Source organism: Anopheles merus, chromosome 3R (assembly GCF_017562075.2).
Source record: "Anopheles merus strain MAF chromosome 3R, AmerM5.1, whole genome shotgun sequence".
NCBI lineage: Eukaryota > Metazoa > Arthropoda > Insecta > Diptera > Culicidae > Anopheles > Anopheles merus.
The window spans coordinates 28,973,989-28,993,591 of NC_054084.1; positions in this window are offsets into that span (position 1 = coordinate 28,973,989).

The following is a 19,603-nucleotide window of genomic DNA, read 5'->3' on the forward strand; positions in this document are numbered from 1 at the left end:
AGCACATGGGCGAATGGGAAAGGATGGGTTGGGTTTCATAGCATGATTACACTGTAAACCTATCTGGTAAATGATGATGGTTTGAGGAGGGGATTGAACATTGTACAGAAAAAAAAATACAAGAAGTAAGCTACGATGCAATATTGAGTAGCCTGGTGCCCGGTTTGGTGCTACAAATTTGAGGTCAGTAGTCGATAGTAATTTGCATGGGAGTTTTTTTTCGTTCTGCATGACAGGCTTGATAACTCCAGCAGGCAGAAACAAATTTAACGAGTTTTATTTACTATCGGCTATACTGTGTAAAGCGCATTGAGCAAGGGAACCCTGTTCAATGTAAAGGGAATCAAATTTAAAAAGGAATTGAATGCACGGCACATTGCATACCTTCAGGAGCTTTGGAATTGCATCGAAAAGAATACATTTTTGACTCTTCCCTTTCAATCTGCCCTGAGCAGCTGAAATTAAACGCAGTGTTTAAAGTTGAACAGCCAAATGGTGGTTAACAACTGGTAAAAGGTAAATCGAGCATCGTATATTGTAACACGCCCCGTATGAAAGAATGGTACCTTTCCTCAAATTGTCCATGAACGAATCCGACGCTACCGGTACATTTGCCTGGAATAGTTTCTTCTGGTCGAGTGGTTCTGTATGCTAACCTACCCAAAGCGAAAACTGGTTCGTGTGGGGTTTTTGTTTCCTCCTGATTCACAAATCAGCAAAATAGCAGCAACCTACCTGTGCTTTGCGGTTGCTTTCTCGCGTGAAGGTGCAGTAAGCGTTTCTCTTTTATGGCTGCTTTTATTGCTTGGTGGTGAGTGGTTGTACGTGTAGTTGCATTTTTGTTTTCTTTTTTGAGGGTAAATTGAAAGCTCAGAAGTTAAACGTGGTAAAAAAAAGAAAAGAAAGTGCAATATAATAACCAAAGCACTCCGACGGTAAATGCTCCCCGTGCAGCAGCCTTTTTTTACTATCAAAATTATAATAGCAAGCAATAAATCCATTCGAAACTTTTAGCGGTCAGCATGCCGCTCTTCCTCGAGCTTGCTTACCTTGGTTTAGATTTTCTTTTTTTTCAACCCTCCTTGCATGCCTAAAGAAGCTGTTCGTTTAAGCATCAACAGCACGCACCATAACTTCACCATGGTAAGGTGAAAGGGGTTTTGAGCACTACTAACCACACACACACACCGCCAGCTGCTGCCAGGCTCGACCTTTGGGGCATGTTGTGTTGAAACTTGTGCTGCTTCCCGTTTAGTCCCACGCCATTGTACGCCATGTTCAATGGTGCAAGTGTACCCACGGGATAGCAGGAGTCTCCGTTACAACGAGAGTGAAGGCGCAATATTGGTTACGGTACCGCTCAACCGTCGGTGGTTAACGAACTTAAACGGCGAACCATGGCCGGTGCGCAAACAGTTCGACACCATCGTGGGCAATGTAGCATATTAATAGCACAAGACATGCCGTAGCCCCCGCAAGCATCGAATAACAACAGTCGCGCACTACCAAACAGCATGCTCTTAGGATGTGTGTTTTTGTGTGTGTGTGTGTGTGTGTGTGTGTGTGTGTGTGTGTGTGTGTGGTGTGTGTGTGTGTGTGTGTGTGTGTGTGTGTGTGTGTGTGTGTGTGTGTGGTGTGTGTGTGTGTGTGTGTGTGTGTGTGTGTGTGTACAAAAGTGAGAGAATGAGGGTGTCTGTTAAAAGTGCTGACTAGGGATTGTTTGTGGAGGTAAAGTTTTGCCCAAAGTTTCCTGCTCTTCTTCTACCCTGCTGTTTGGGTTTCACGCAGTGTCACCCAGCCGTATGGTGCGTGTACTTGACTACGGGGCATTTGGTTTGGCGTGGTACATGTGCAAGTTCTTGTCTCATTACCGGCTGCCAACGGTACGCGCCAGTGAAGCATTGAAATTCATTAGGTAATAATTTTCGACATTTTACAATAATTGTCCCGAAAAAAAGGACTTGAAATCCCGAACCATCAACACCCGACTTGCTTGGCAGTGCAACAATGTGTGTGAGAGATCGGAGTGTACGCATACAGTGTAAGAGTATTCGCTGTAGAGGTTGTAATTTGAAAAAGGGAAGGTTTTGGTAAGCGTAATAGTGTGGAATGCGATGGAGACGCCTGGTAGTTGGTGTCGTTTTGGTAAATGCGATTGATCAGGGGTCGGCAAATAAGAAAAAAGTATCGTATTTTAGCGTGATTTATGCTAGTAGTAATAGGTAATAGGCCAAAAATGACCAAAATCAGATAAAGGGGGTCATTATACATGAATGGGCTTTCGTTTACGCATAAGACATAACATCCGATTGAATACAAAGATAGTTTGGTGTATCCTCAATCTCAATATCCTCAAATATAATGCTGGAAATAGTAATTAATGTTGCCAAGGAAATGCATTTGACACGCTTTTTTTAACATACATTTTTTACAATTGATCTTAATAGATTCTTCAATAAGGTCATGAAAAATGGCTTAAGCATGAGGTCAAAAACATGCTCTAAAAATATCAAAAGAAGGTGAATGTTACCTGATGGCCTTTAATTTGCTTGTAGTAGATGTACAAAAAAAAAGGAATATGATCTTAATGACATTATTAACATGTACATGTACATTATGTCGCAAATTAAGAACTTTATAAAAAAAGTCTTTCTTTAATATTCTCGAATTTGTCAGGTCATATTGGGGTCATTATACACGATATAACGGTAACTGTTTTTTCCTAAAATTTCGCACCAATTATTTTTTTAATATATCGCTTGCGTCGTAGTGCTGTTGAATATTTAAAAAAAAACTAATTAACTACATAGAACGACGATTAATCAATCTTAAAAAAATATTTTACAGCAAATGATGTCTACACGGACGCCTGTTTGTACCTTCAAAGTATAGATCAAATGATATTACAAGTAGAACAGTGCCAACCCCTGCGATGGATAAAAATGTGGCGTCTTTGAAAGTTTGGTGCGCACGTTTTGTGCTCTAAAAAACAAAAAATACTAGTTCACGTGCCTTCAATCCCTCCCTGTGAACGTTGCAAGACTTTGTTGATAGTGCGTAATATTGTAACGGTTTAATTTACGATCCAGCCTTTAACTATTTGTTTAAAGTACAACACTACACCTACACACACACACACACACACATACACGCTCACATAACTAGCAGATAGTGCAGCCCATTGTACCGAGCACACCATCGTTACACACAGCTCATTATCATCTCCATCCTCGTTTGCTGTGCAGTGAACGAACCTTTAAAGGCCGCTCGGCACACATCGGACCTTCAATCAGGGATCGGCTATCTCAGCCGTCACATGCGCCCCAAACCATTGTGCAACCCCATCGTTGGGTCTGTGAAAGAGAGCAAAAGTTTAATTTGAGCTTTTTTATGGTTTGTCATCGAGCACCGGTCCCGAGCCCGTCCGGTGCGTCGGTTAGGGGCGAGATTTGGCTCCGCTTTTGCTTAATGAGGGTGTTTCCCAACAACAAAAAAGGCATCCCCTACACTAGAGTAGGTGGCGAACGTGTGTGAGCACGTGTGTCGGTATGTGAGAATGAGATTAAACTTAATTGCAAACCATGGCGCGCTCTTCCAGATGTCCACAAATCTGCTCGAAAGCTTTGCCCTAACATTTTCCATGGATCATGGGTGGTTGCCTATCTGCTTTGGAATTTGCCCATTCACAGTTTTCCCCCTTTTTTTGGCTTTTGTTCTTTTTGCTACAGCTCATCATAAAGCTGGAAGCATTCATTAGTCAGCCAAATGGATGCTACATAACAAGGAAGAAAGAATCGAGAAGCAGTTACGCTCCCTTTTGTATGCATTATCTAACAGTGCGAAAATTGATTACCGAGTCCGTCCGATCGCGATATGATTCAGCATGCGCTGAGAGAGAGAAAGAGAGTGAGAGAGAGGGAGGGATGTGTCATTAGCACAAATCGAGCCCCGGACTCTTATCAGATTGTCGTTGAAAATTGTTTCCAAAGCAGCAGCAACCAGCTTGATTTGTGGCTTTTGCAAACACATTATTACAATCCAGTTTGTGGGGGATGAAAAACAACACTTTAAACAGCGCGATTGTTACCATTTAAATGGATAAGTTTCCCGACTGCTGAGATGCAATCGGCAGGCTTGCCACAACCACTGGTTGCACACACACAAAGCTTACACACCATTACCACGTTATCGAAGCCACACATACCGGCCGTCCGTAATGCTAATCTGGGGCTTTGCGAAGAATAATTATAATAATGGGCGCAATTCGAATTAAAATGGCAACACACGAGTGCATCCTTCGCACCGCTGCATTGAGCTGCCGCTTTTGCAATTATATTGTACGCACTGTGAGCCGTGAGGGAGGAAGCCGTGCAATGCAAATCGGGAGTGGTGGAGGAAAAATGGACGAAACTTTTGAATTACTGAGTGCAATCTCTCGCACTACCGTGCATAAGTGTTTGCAAACATAGTGGTAGGGTATGGTTTGTTTCACGTGGCAACAGAAACGATAGAATTCGGCAGGCCAAAGTTGGTTTCCTTCTGCAGTGCGTTTGCGATGGGCTAGAATTATGTTTCACTTTGTTCTCCCATTTGGCTGGACCCACCGGGCGTAGCACCAGTTTTAATGCTGCTATGGCAATAAATGAGCTATAAACGGATGGAAGGGAAAACACACACAAAAACACACACACACATATTATTTTCCCCCGGCTTACCCGGGTTTTTGCACAGTTTTGGCACTCCAAAGCCATGAACTGTGTGGTATAATGTTTGCGTTTATATTTTATATACTGTGCGCTGGGAGATCCGCATCGTAGAATTTCGTTTCTTCAGATAAGCCATATTAAAACAAAAAAAAAAGCACAAACACACCCAACCATACCTTGCCCGGAATCCACCGGCTGCACGTATTGATGCGAAGGATGGAATTAATTCAAGCAGTCTAGCAAACCCCCACCCGCCTGCCGCACCACACGATGGTGAAATATTTTCATCGTGCACAAAAAGTTCGGGCACAAACCCCGAAAGCTTCGTTGCATAAATCCGTTTTCGAACTTGTCCAAATGCAGAAGTTCGCAGCAGCAGCAGTAATAGTGACGCTCTTTTGGCTTTTAATTAAAACCATCCTTTCCTCGGCTCGGCTCCAGTACCCACTACCCACTATCCAGTACCCGCGCTCGTGGATGGGCTGGAAGTAGTGCAAATGTTGAGTGCTAGTAGTCTGGGTAGAGTGAGGGGGGCTGTAGCTAGGTAGAGCCTCAAGATTGAGGGGCGGGGAAGGGAGAGCGGGTGCAGCTGTGCAAAGTTTCACAAATGAACTGCATGATACAGCATGTAGTTTGCTGATAAGCGCTTGAGCCGATAAGGGGTGGCTTATATCTAATTGAAAGTTCGCCTCACGTTGTGGATGATTTCTGCGTTTCGGCACATTTTCGATGAATATTATCGAGTTTGTGGCAGCGTAGATGAGTATGTGTGTGTGTGTGTGTGGATTTATTGTAATGTACTGATCATTGCTGGCGGCCCGTGTTGGCGCGCACGATTTCGATTGAATACGAAAAATTGAAAAGCAGTCATTGGGGCGTAAAATCTTCTAAAAGCTGCATTTTGTATTCCGTGGAAGGAGTTGCAATGGTAGTTCGAGTGAATTATTATTGGAAGAGTACGTATTTCATAGAAACCAACATACATATTCAAGCTAATTCCAAATGGCTGATACAGCTGAATCATTTGCGTAATCAAATCAAACTAATAGGGTAAATGTACCAATAGTGGTGCAATTTGTGGTGGTACAGATGTATTTTAATGGAAGTGTCAGGAAGGACAATTTCTGAATATTTTAACACATAACAGTTGGAATATGTTTTATCTTCGCAATCACAACCATTTTTACCATATAAAAAACCGAATTTACGAAAAAATACATATTTTTGTGACTGCTTCGTTGTACCTATAATGGTTGCATGGTTCCTATAATCGTCGTATTGTGTTCTTTTAGTGGTGGTAAACAAAGATGCCTTAAAAACAGTGTATAATATCAATATAACTTAGTTTTGAAGCTGTTTTCGTGTGAATAGCAAGGATTACTGCGATAATAATGATATCTTTCGTGATTTGATCGTAAAAAATGTATGAATTTGGTTGATGACAATATTGACTAAAGTACTGAATAACACCTGTCGTCAACTCAAACCCAGAAGAGATTGCTTGATTTGAAGTCGATTTTTCACTCAGCCAAATAAGCGAATATCGGCCTTTGGTAAATTACTTACAGAAAACTCATTTTTGATGTTAATTTTAATGAAAACAGTACAACATGTCAAAAATGTCGCCGAAAAAAATCTAAAATTATCTGTTTTTATTGATTTTAGAACTAGGAACACTATAGGAACATGCCTGTTTGGTGTACCTTTAATGGCACTATCGTAAAAAACACTTCAAAATACATAAATATGGTCAAAAGCCAATGAATTAGAATAAAACAATATCATTTGATAACAATTATGTTAAAAAACTAATAACTGCGTTGTTATGTGGTCATTTAGAACGTTAACAAAAATATGAGTATCGTTATGAAATCCTAAGGATTTTGGAAAAATGTTGATACCTTTTACAAAATAATGGATTTTTCGATCACTAAGAAACGGAATGACCCCATTTCATTTTTAAATCATTTGTAAAAGGCTAGAGAATATTTCACACTATCGTAGATAACTTAAATACGTATGAGACGCATTTTAGTGAAATACTACCACTATTGGTACTAGCACCACTATAGGTACGTTTACCCTAGTTGAAGTCTTTGGAAATTAGCTGCCATCAAAATTATTTTACTCTCATGTTCGATTCGAGTTGGCGCGAGATCGTGAGCGGTTTCGGACACTACTGAGACAGGTCAAGTCCGCAAAGTGGCTGTAGTGCCTGATAAGGCAGGCTCGATTCGAGTGGTGAAATTTGACTGGATTGCTTTTTGAGGTATGTTTGTTGTCTTAGCATTTTGGTGGGAACGAACAGATTTAACTTGATGTCGATGCATCTCGACGATTGCAAGAAAAGAATAAGCCTGAATGTCTTAACAAAAACAATAGAAAATGTAGCCAACTAGAAAATGGTTGAACATTGAAATCATTAATGTAGGAGCACAAAATCATGGACCATAAAATCAAAAAGTCCGAGTGCTCCCGGGATAAGGTGTCCTTACATGACTCAGGGAAGGAAATGTCTCCCAGCTAATATGGATTGTAGCGCCATGATTTATAATTATATGCTCGATCCTCTTGAATAAAAAAAATCAATAATTTAACATTGCACTCTTCGCGAAGGTTTTATTTTTGCAATGAAATAAACAGAATAGAATCATGCCAGGAACCCTAAAAAAAAGCAAATTTTCACTCGGACTCAAAAAAATTTATCAATTAATTAACACTATAAACAAATTTCCATAAAGAGTCCTGGAGCAGTAAAATTCTTCGTACATTAGTACCTCTGCTTTCACATAAGAAGAAAGGCATATAACTAATCCGTTTCATATTGTTCCGTATGTCGAGTGATATTTTGCTATCTAATGCTAAATATAAAATATTTATACTTACATTAATACTACGCTATTACACTGCATATGTAATCGAGCATGTTTTATTCAGCTCACTATTGTCGCACATCTCTACCCGCACTCTACGCGTTTGTCTGAGCACGCACAAGTAAGCAAAAAAGAGGTAAGAAAACAGCGACTGCTTCGAAACACCACATAATCTTCATAAATAGGTGAGTTATCGGTCCGATATCGCATTACCCGAAGGGGACAAACCAGTGTACTGCCAGTGAAACCGTGTAATGCATGCAGAAAAAAAGGGTCAACCATTTTTCGGCGGGAGAAAGAGAGACTCGTAAAGCTATCCCTTCCAAAGCGCAGGAAGTGCTGCGTACGTGCCACAATTTAACGGATCACGAGTGGAACGGTTGGAGAGCGAAAAAGCGGTCGGAGCGAGCTTGAGTGCGTGCAAGTGGAGCTGTGTGGGGTGCGTGTAACGGAATTTTATAGCTTTTAGTCCTTGTTCATTTTCCGATGTTGTTCGGAGTGGTACGCACGCACGCACGACAACAAAAAGAGCGATCACATCGGTTAAAGGGTAAGTTATAGGGACGCCACATTAATAACATGGCGACCCAATGTCCACGTCCGTCCCGTGTGCATTCCGAGGAATGATTGCTTTAATGAAATACGTGAGGCTGGTGCTGGAATGAAAAGGGATTCAGGTGTTTTTTCTTATTTATTTCTGTCACAAAGAGCGTTTAATTGCGAATCCGTTTCAGGATTACACGTGTTGTGATTATTGGTTTCGAGCTTTTTTTTTGTCGCAAAAGCTTGCAACGCAATCGAATGAGAAACACATTTTGAAACTGAGAGCTCAGCATATTCTTCATCTTACAATCGTCGGTTGCGCTTCACATTGAATCTGCTAAAGTTACCAAAGTTACCTTTGCAGAGTGCTCAAAAATGTCGAACTATACTTATGTAAACCAATTCTCCCCTCGCTTACCGATGCTAATTCTTCGTGGGCAGTAAATAAGAGCTCTTTATTATGTTAATCCCCCTCCAAAAAGCTTCTAATGGGTACAGCAAAATATAAAAGAGTGCAAAAACTCCAACAAAACTCGCCCTAACTAACATAATCCCAATGCTCGGGCGGTCGGTACTGTTACTAAAAAAAAAAAGCAGACTCAAACGCTTCCCAGCAGCAAAAGTTTTCTGCTAAGCTGCGTGTTGCATAAAATTAGCTTCGTTTAGGGAGCGGTTAAACAGAGGAGGAATAAATAGCATTGCACAATGTCATGTCTTCCGCGTGGGAACGATTTCAATCCACTTTCCGGCGCAGGCAGCTTGTAAGCCGAAACCGTAGCTTAGCGGTTTTGACAGTCGCATTGTGTCGAACCACTGAATAGGTTGAATCCTTGAATCCACGGTGCAGTGTGTGCATTTCTGGTGAAACACTTGCATTGTTTTATTCTTACATACTGTGTGATGACTATGACACTGTTAAACAGTGGGCTGCTTAACGATTGTGTCGTGTGTGTTTTTGTTCGTTTTATTTTGCGCTAACGGTAAGCTGTTGTCGTATTGTCTGTGTTTTTGTGCCATTTCTCCTACCTTTTCAATCATCAACGGTACGACCCGTTACTAAGCAGCTGAAAAGGATGACCGGAGAGGAGGGGACATTTTATGAGGTTACATTCGGCTCAATGATACCAGACGCATCGAAACATGGCCAGCGGAACAAAAGCGTACGCGGTTTTTTGTTGCCGTCAAAGGCATAGTCAGCAGCAACAGCCAAGTAGCTTATCGTGCAATGAAATGAAAAGCGACCATGAGACGAGGAGGAACAAAGCAAGCCAAAGCGCTCGCTTCACGAAAAAGGATCTTTCGGCACACGCTTCTACACACCCTTGAGAGGAGGGGCGAGCGCGTCAACCAGAATAGGGAGGCGGTGGGTTTTGATATGGGTTGGTGAATTTGTACAGGAGCGCAACCGGCGCATTAAGTGTGCCTCTTTATGGTCGGATATTGAGGTGACGGGATTTTTTTCCGCCCCTTCGATGCGCAAGCTCTCCTTTATTTTGCCCGGGTTTGTTGGCTTTTTTTTTGCAGTGTAAAGCGGTGGCAGTTATTTTCCAGCTGGTCGCGTTTCCATTGTGCAGCGGTGGAAACAACGCTCAACCCTTCAGAAAACCCATCGGCAGACAATGGACAATGCGCAGGTTGGGCCGCGTACTGCCGTTCGACCTGTTGCCCGGTGGTTTTTTTGTCTGCCCACCTTTCTTCCTGCCAGCCGCTTGAATTGATGTTTGCGTAAAGGTTGATATGAATGGTTGGAAAGTGGCAGAGTGGGCAAATGAAGCCGGAAATGGGGAGGGAGAGGGATTTGGACCATTGTTGTGTGCAGGTGCCAAGGCAAAACAGGTAAAATGTCGGTGTAAACCACTTCAGACGTTCGCGAAATTGAGGAAGCGGTGGACGGTGTAAATATAATGAGTTAAATTTATGTTGTTCACGTTTGGAGGAACGCATCTTATGAAAATGAAAAAAATAGTAATAATAATGAATATAAAAATAATAATAAAGAAAAATTATTAAGAATTTCAAAATTAAAATAATAATTGTAAAAATAGTAAAAATTTGAATGATAGGAACATAACATAAAATCTATATAGTGTAATACAACATAATTTAAAATAATATAAAAATAATAAATTTGCACGCTCGGGTAGGGACAATAGCTTTGACCCATTTAGTGATTTGCTTAATTGAAACAGTGTTTTTGAACTCTGTTTTGCTGCATTTGTCGTTTTGCCGCAAGAGTCGCGAGAAAGTAAAAAAAATACTATAATTAGGGTAAGTGTACTAATTGTGGCTATAGCACCAAATATGGCTATAACGATCACTATTTTCGCTCTAAAATAGTCTATTTGCATTCTAAAACCACGGAAGGATTTTTCATTTCAAATATGAACATTTTAACACATTTGTGCTTCATTAGTTTCATGTTGGTCACTTCTGTTTGTTAAGTATCACGCTTTTAAAATGTGTTGCCAAGATTTTTGGTATCTCTTACCATTTTGCTAAGAGCAGCACTGTAGGATATTAGCGATTTTCAAGCACCTAACCATAATTTTATCTCAAAATCATCATTTTGGTGCAAAATATTAGTTATTTAACGAAATCAAAATCTACCTACATTTCATCGAAAATATGCCTTTTTTCTGTACGTCCATAATTGGTGCAACTAACCTTCGGTGTAATGGGCCGGTTTGGTGGTACAGTCGTCAACTCGTACGATGTAACAATATGCCCGTCATGGGTTCAAGTCCCGAATAGACCGTGCCCCCATACGTAGGACTGACTATACTACTATGGTAGCAATAAGTCACTGAAAATCAAGCTCACTTCACTAGTGGGTACTTGGCAGGCCTTGACCGATAGCGGTTGTTGTGCTAAATAAGAAGAAACCTTTGGTGTACCAATTATCGCAGTATGCTATGGATGCTTTGTTGACAATTGTTATTTTGGTCGTGGCGCGTAGTTTACAAGTGAACAAATCGGGGTTTCTCGTTGTTATTTTCGCAATCTAAAGTGTTAATATGTGTTTTAAGCATCATTTATTTGTAAAGTGTTCGAATCAGTAATCAATGGAATAATCAGAAGAATTTAATCGAATCAATTTCACAAAAATAATGCAGTTTTGAAAGACTTTCATACGAAGAAAGTAAAATCTGAAGCCGCTCGTGTCGCCTTATTGCCAAATGTGCTCTTGTTCTTCTCTGATCAATAGGTAGTGCTAGTCTTGGCCAGAAGTATCTTGGTCAGAAGATAGTTGAAATATGGTTACGATTCTTCATTTAAACAAATTCAAACAGACCAGCCTAATTTGTGCTCATCTTCGTATCGTTATACGTATCGTATAACACCTTCGTATTGAGCGTGGATATCAACACAACCAGTGATAGAAAACGGATATTTTAAAATGTTAATTTTACGTATTCAATGGTGGTTACATACTTACATTGGTGCAGTGAACTTATCATTTGTTGATTTCAGTTAAAACAATGTCACAGAGTAATTTTTGGTGTAAATATCCACGAGTTTTAGCATACAGCCACATACAGTTATGGCGAATTGCTAGGAACACTATAGCTATAATTGGTACCTTAAGATGCAATTTTGAATTGAAATTTTCTAGTATTTTGATAAACACTGAGTGAAAATAAAAAATATCCTCGTGTTCTACACATTGTAGGCTACATAAAAACATTAAGAAGTTTGTAATTTTACCCAATACTTATTTTTACTGGCGTGAAATCGGTATCTTGATGACATATCATAGCCATAATTGGTACACTTACCCTAATATGTATTCATCACTTTATTTTTCCGTGTGAGGAAGTTATTTCATCCTAAAATCCTAAATACCTAAATTATCTTCCTGCAATTACGTGCTGGGGTTATTTCATAATGAATCTAAGCATTTCCTATACATTGTAGCACTGTCAAAGAGTTGTAGAGAATCTTTTGTACATATGATTGCATACTGTTAGGCGCTTTTGATAATGAAGGAAGGGTCCAGTGGTGGAAGGTCCGGTGCAAACCTGTCGACTGGAGATTCAATGTTTATTTTTGTAAATTTGTAGACTCTTGTGTCGCAGTAATTCTTCTTCTTCTTTGGCTCAACAACCGATGCCGGTCAAGGCCTGCCAACCCACTTGTGGGGTTGGCTTTCAGTGACTTATTGATTTCCCCCCATAGCAGGATAGTCAGTCCTACGTATGGCGGCACGGTCTATTTGGGGCTTGAACCCATGACGGGCATGTTGTTAAGTCGTACGAGTTGACGACTGTACCATGAGACCGGCTACGCAGTAATTAGACGGTAGAAAATACTGAAGCAAAATTGGCCGTTTGTTGTTTTTGTTTTGTTTTTTGGCAGCAAAACAATGAGAGTGAACATAAACGTAGTCAGAGAATATTTGTAATAATATAATTTTATATTGTATCATCTTGAAAGGCATTTGCAAAATATGTACCATTTCATGAATGAAACGCTCCGTATAATTTACTTTTTTTGATTCTATGCAAACATTTGTCCACTATTCTTTATCGTTAACGTCTTGAGTTTATTTTACCGTGCCTTTTACTGCTGGAATAAAAATACTGTCCTTTCCTCATTTTTTATGCCCAATATTCTCTAACCAGCACACCCGCTGATATTCCGTCGGGCTTACCAGCACAGGGGCAATTAAAATATGAGTTCAACACCTACTTCGATTTATGTTTTACATCATGGGGGAAAACCCAGCGCCGTACAAGCGCTAGGCGATACGATTACATGCACTCGTGGTATATGTTATGAATCGCAACCAACACACAAACTAGCGTTACTGTGCGAACGGTAGGACAAAGAGCGGTCCGGTCTGCCATGTACACGTTATGATCATAAATGTAAGTGGACCACAGCTAAGCACAACAGTGATGGTGGCGCTATAAAGCGGAAGCCATGCGAGCACCCTAAACCCATCAGGGGGTGCTCGAGCTTTTGAGACGCGCGTCCGTTCGTCTGAAAAAAAGAAAGAAATAGTGGCGCTTTGCATACATTAGGGCGTTAAGGTGCTCGGGTTGTGTGTGTGCAGGGGATCCTTCACGACACGAGAACGAAGCTACACGGCATGGAAAACAAACAAAGGGGGTAAATTGAGGAAATGTCCCATCCCACCGGGTGAGCCCCAACAGGGAATTCTTTTGCAGAGTGCAGAGTTTTTTTCTCGGCAAAAGTGTGCCTTCCTGTGCGTCTGGTTTGAGAGAAAGAAACTCTATGAGTAAAATTAAGCATGCATATGCTGACAGACGACGTTTCGACGATTTGCCGCACGTTCTTTGTCCGCGTTGCGTTGTTCAGTTTTCATCGTAGCATGTAAAGATGCTACAATTCCCGCTGCAGAGTAGAATCGTCGTCGTCGTCGTCGACCGTAAAGTGGCATCGCAATGTGGAGAAAGAGTGCCCGTGAATGCTTTAACTCATCGCGCTCTATGAGTGCGGTGTGTGGTGGTTTTCTTCCCGGGAAGCCTTTCTTCCGCAGCTAAACAGGTCAACGTAACGACGCTGTGACTGTTGAGATGTTGCTATGAGCGTAATACTTTTCTACCCAAGGAAGCAAACGCAGCGACATGCCACATGGGAACAAGCAGACAGCGTTGAGCATCCAACCGCACATGGCGCATTCTGTACTTACAAATAGGTCCTTTAAAATCTCACCCATCTACTCACACCGAGCCCCGATTGCTGCGCAGCTTACGTCTATTATGCTATGGTTCTTATTATACCCCTTAACCGAGCAAGCGGGTCCACCACACACAGTCGCGAACCGTAGACACCGGGTGAAAGAAGTTAAGTCTATCTTTTGAATCTGGCGCTATAAAGCAATCCCCACCAGTGCACAGGTTGTGGTACCCCCGACGTGTCCGGGCAAATGTCTGCATCGACATGGCGCTAGGCCATTCAACTAGCGAGCGAGTGCTCGTCGGATCTTGCCGGGCGGTTCCTTTCTGCTTGGCTATGCCGGTACGAATCGACGAGATGGGATATCACAAGAGATAGCTTTCCGCAAGCAGAGGATTGGCAGCGTTTATGCTGTATCTCATGAGTGCATCTTTGCTGTGTGTCTAGAAAACTACATGTCTACACTTTAGCTTCACTTTGCGCCCTGCGGGGCTGGTATTAAAACAAAGCGCGGCGGCACTGAGTAGGTGACGCTATTTTGAGATACGACTTTAGTGACAGCGAAGGACATATATTTACGGCCTTTACAGCATTTGCGTTTTGCAAAAGAAACAAAACAGGCAGCACAGAACCCGTGCGGGTGCCGTTTTTTCAAGGGGTCCGAGTGGAGCAACTTTTCATAGCTTCAGTGAGACACTTCACGCGTAAAGAGGAATGATTTCCCTGTATCGAAACGCCCTGGCACCGTTGCGCAGTGTGCGAACTAGCAGTAGCGTCGTAAAATCGTAATGAGAATTTGCCGTTCACCGTGTTTGGGACGGCCACCGTTTGTCGACCCTTTTTGTGGAGGACGTGGTTCTCTTTCTTAATAATCGCTTATGGTCAGGGGTTGACAACAATGCGTTCTGTTTGGCTTTATAAAGAGTTGCATTCAACGGCAGAGTATGTAGCAAAGAGTACTTGCGATGTGGTCAGTTGCAATATAGACTTATAATTTCAGAGCGCCTCAAAGTATGCAAAGCAAGTAAAACATTTTGGAAAAAAGGAATTTGTTTCCATGAAAATCAAACCATTTTTAACAGTCAATAAATTTGATCAAATTAGAAAAAAACAGAGTTACAAGCCAAAATGTATTAAATTAATTCCAATTCAATTGCATACCTTTAGGCAAAGCTCTTATAAACGCACAGTTCCGTGCAAATCACATACTTGTAGGCGTAAACTACTCGTTCGTTAAAACACTATTCTGCCAAACGAAGCACACAAATGCAAACACAATTGACGATTTATTCAATCCATAATAATGATAAATACATCATATTGTAATCACATTGCTATTCTTCGCAACCCCTGCCGCGCCGCGTCAATTTTATTACGCCGAGTGATTTGCGAAACTCACTCGGATGGAAAATGGGCAACCGGCAAATGACACGAGCCCCGAGAACAAGACCGTAGGCGTCGGCGCGAGGGTTAATGCTAGGCTCATCAAAGGGAGCCGCTGATGAAGTTTTGCCCCCGCTGTGCATGCGATCGCAACGTGTGGAGTAACTCATTAATGGCATAATGATCCAATTGGGAAGCGAGCGAGTAATTCAATTTATTACCACAAGCACTGCGTTGGTTCTTGCCAATGTTCTTCCTCCTTGCCCGAACGTGCCGATAATGCATTAGCCACATTAGCCCAGTGGGGGAGAGGAAGTAGTGTATAGAGTGATGCGAAAATAGGTGGCCAATGTGCTGCCTTTTTTGAAGATGGTTTCGTTATTAAATCTATCCTTCTATTCGGCGGATCTGGGAGGGAGCACCATCATGCTCCATAGTGCGCTGATGGAATATTCATGTCGCTTGTCTCCGGGCTGGTGTGCGCGGTCGTAAAAACGTGTGAACAAAAATGTCGCTCGCTATCCTTGGCGTGTGACTGACGTGGTCTCAACGGTGTCGTACGTCAAAAAACTGGAGTGTAAGCTTCGCATTTGTTCCCAGTTTTTGTCCCCTTGTCTAGCAGTAAGATGCCTAGGTGCGCCACGTGTACACTATTGGGGGCCGGCACCATCGTTACTGGGTTTGTTTTCGAATTAAAATTCCTCCTCCCACGGATGATAACCTGTTATCGGGCCAGGCAAACCAGCGGGGCGTGATTGGGACTTTGGGTGGGAAAATTTTACTGCCTCCAAGATACCAGACTATCTTTGTACGCCGTTTTATAGCCTACGGGAAAATGGAGCCAGCTTCGAGTGGGCCGAATGGCTTGGAGGAAAATGCTTCCAATAGTTAAACTTTGCCCTTTCTTTGCCTTTGAGTCTTACAAAAGCGTAAAAAAACGAAAAACCAGAACGACCATTTCCGTTCGCGTGAATGGTGTTGTGCACACTCGGCAGCGCTCGATCGTAATGGTCGATCTTTGGCAACCTATCGTGGTTCACCGTTTTCCGGAGGACACGTAAATACTCTGGCGGTTCGGGAAGCGGTTCCAATCAGGACAGCACACGGGGTGTGCCGGCTGGCTCGGCGGGATTCGGAGCAGTTCGAACGCGAACTTTCCCCGCCCGAAATAGATGCATAATTTTGTCGATATGGGAAAAGTTATCCCAATCGTAGCCGCCGCGCACGTCCCAAACGAGTGGCAACGAGTTGAAGTTTCCTGTAACGGTTTTTCTTGTTGCTTGTCGCTGGGATGGTGGCGGCCACCGCGGCACGTGGTGTGTTTGGGCAGGTGTTGGAGCTTCCCCTGTGTTTGCCACCCGACTTTGACGGTACCCATGGGAGAAAAGTGTAGCACAATCAGAGTTCTTTTTTTGTTGGCTCAAAGAATACGCAACGACCGTGTGCCTTCGATAACGTTCGTGTAAGGAACCGTTTACAGCACATAGAATTCGGCTAGTGTGTGTGTGTGTGTGTGTGTGTGTGTGTGTGTGTGTGTGTGTGTGTGTGTGTGTTTGGCGTAAGAAATGGTACCGAGTGCTCCCGGAAGTTGCCCAGGAAGCGGCCTCGAAGTGGTCGTGGACGTCGTACGCAGCAACTTTTTCACGGGGCACGTGCCCTCGCATTACTGCTCCCGGTACGCTCCAGCGAGACACACTTGCCGCTACTCGGCTCATGTAATATTGATTAGCTTAATGAAATGGAAAGGAAGTGATTTCGTAATCTGTTTGCCAGGCCCCAGAAACACGGCCCGCCCGGCTGTCCGTTGGGAAGCGTTCATAGTGTTTCTTTTCCCTTCTTTATCGTATACCTTTGCCCCTGGTTGCGCATTTTTGTACGTAATGCATTAGTGTGCGAGGAAAGCCTCGTGGTAGATCAGAGCAGGAAAAAAAAAATCCGCCCTGGCCGGCGGGCCAGGAGATTAATGGACGAGCATTAGAGGGCAAATGCATTCGATTTGCGTCGAAACTGCTTTTGCGGGCTTTTGCGCCCAACGGGCGCGCAAAGTTGAAGCGAAAAGGGAGCAAAATTGAAAATGATATGAATGAGTTATGGGTCCGCGGATCCACGGATGCGGCACCGAATGGAGATTGCCGGATCCGTCGGATGCAAGCGAGTGAGGCGAATGAGAAAAGGTGATTTGAAAGTTGGAGGATTTATTTCGCCCGGCTTTTGGCCTTTGCCCCAAGGTGAGTTGGTTCTTGGTGCGTGCATGGGAAAGGTGAACGCCACTGCATAAGTTGCTTGTGATGGACGCGCTTTCATAAAGATTTCGCAGTGCATTGTGAACAAAAAGCGTGGAAGCTGCAGTAGGCAATCTCGGTGTAAAGTAATGACTAGTTGATACTTTGTTATCTGTAGTTTAGGTAATTTCCGATATAATTTTCGTTACTTACCACATTTCAGCAATTGAACTGCTAAAAGGATTAGTTTGTCTTGAATATTGCATAAATATAGGCGTGTTTTGAAATGAATATTGCCCAATGAAAGAAACTGATAAATATTTTATCGGTTTATGTTTTTTTTTACACAAATGAACGACGAAACGATGTGATTAAGATTTTATGTTTTAAGAAAAACATTTGCTCGGAGCGATACAATAAAGTGACTTTCAAAGAATGATGATTGAATAACTAATAATATTAAATGCATATCCTAGATTTTATTGCGCTATTTTTGAACCTTTTTTTTTTGGCCAACCCTGCAGATATTAAAAATTCTCTCAATGGCGTTGTGTGTGTGTCTCGTAACTTGTACGCTAAAAAAAGTATGCACCGATCAGCAATCGCAATCGACCAGCACATTCCACAGTCGTGCTGACAGATGGTGGAGAGTAAAATTTTAATTACATCTCTGAATGCATGATTTTACGGTTTCAGACTACTCAAACTACTCACTACTACCCACGATGGCATGTTAATGAAGAACCACCGGGAGCAGGTTGTCACCAGACAGGCAAACATGTAAATGAACTTTCCCAGCGTACCGAACGGACTGTTTGTGCACAAAAAAACATCGCTCGTTTTGGTGAGTGCTTTTCCGACGGGTGAACGAATCGTCTGTGGGTGGGTGTGGGTGGCAAGTCGTTCCTGGTGGGTGATTGGCATGAGTTTGGAAAGCAATGTAAATCGTATTGGCAGGGAAAGATGAAGTTGTCGTGACTGCGGTTTTGTCGGTGAGTGGGATTTTTGTAATGCGTTTGTGCTAATCGGATGCTGCAACAGCACGGATGAAGTTGGTATGTCAGAGTGAGTATAAAAGTTCCGGTACAGGGTACCTGTAGCTAGAATAATTGGATGCAGCCATGTTTGACGACAGCTGGGTGATTTCAGTTTTGCGAAAGCCATGTCTTAAACGAGGAGATGAATTGTTTTAAAGAATTGGGACACTGAATTGCACGCTTTAAGGTACACTGTAATCGATAAAAGCAGTTTGGTTGGTAATTAAACTCATATTGTGTTTTAGCCTTAGTGGTTTGAGCCTTTCAACGCCTCAATGTATGCAATTCCCCAAACAAAATATAGTTTTTATGCGTTTTGATAGAGCAAAACGGTTTTTTTGTGCGTATCAGCACAGGAATAGATATTTTGTTGAAATTCAACATTGCTGTTTAAAATAAAATTACAAATCATGAATGTTTATTAAACATGACAAATTGTATCTATCCGACAGCGGAACCAAAGAAACCATCCTGAAGGGAGTTTGAATATCTTATTCGTATCGACTGATTCCTAACTTTCTTCAGACAACTGTAACAAAAGTAATTCCACAACTGTCCCCTGTCCACCAGAAAAGTTACTTCCCGCAATTAAAAAGCACTCGAGCAGTGTCGGGTCCATCTACCTAAGCCTCCATGGACCAAGAACACCTTCCACGCCCGACCCTTGCTCGTGACAAAGTAATGTATTCCGATTGTTTTCAATGTTTTTCTTCCCTTCGAGGAGGGAAAGTTCTGTAGCTGTGGCCCGATCTACAGCACGCCAACGAGGCGTACCCAAGGCCTTACCACCTGGTGCACTGGGAGCCATCATCGGCTGAGAGGCACGCCGGCAAGGATCATTGCATTTCAAAACTCATTTCCATGTTGCAAATTAGGTTTACTTTTCATTGCGAAACTTTTCCGTCACTCATAATTAATTGCCTCCCGGGGTAATCCCCCGAAACGGTTCCCGGGCTGTCTGAGCGCGGCACAACCTAACAACGCAACTTCTTCGTTGCCTCCACCTATCCGTTCACGGTGTGTGTATGTGTGTGTGTGCTGAAAGTGCTAGAAGGGGATACATTCTTACTAACAACTCTCGGCAACAAACTCGGCTGCTGGCGTTACCGAGCCAACCGACCAACGCCAACAGCCGCTGTTGCGCTGTTTCACACTTCGCGGTGACTTTCGGGCATGTGCCGGGAAAGGGGGAGTTG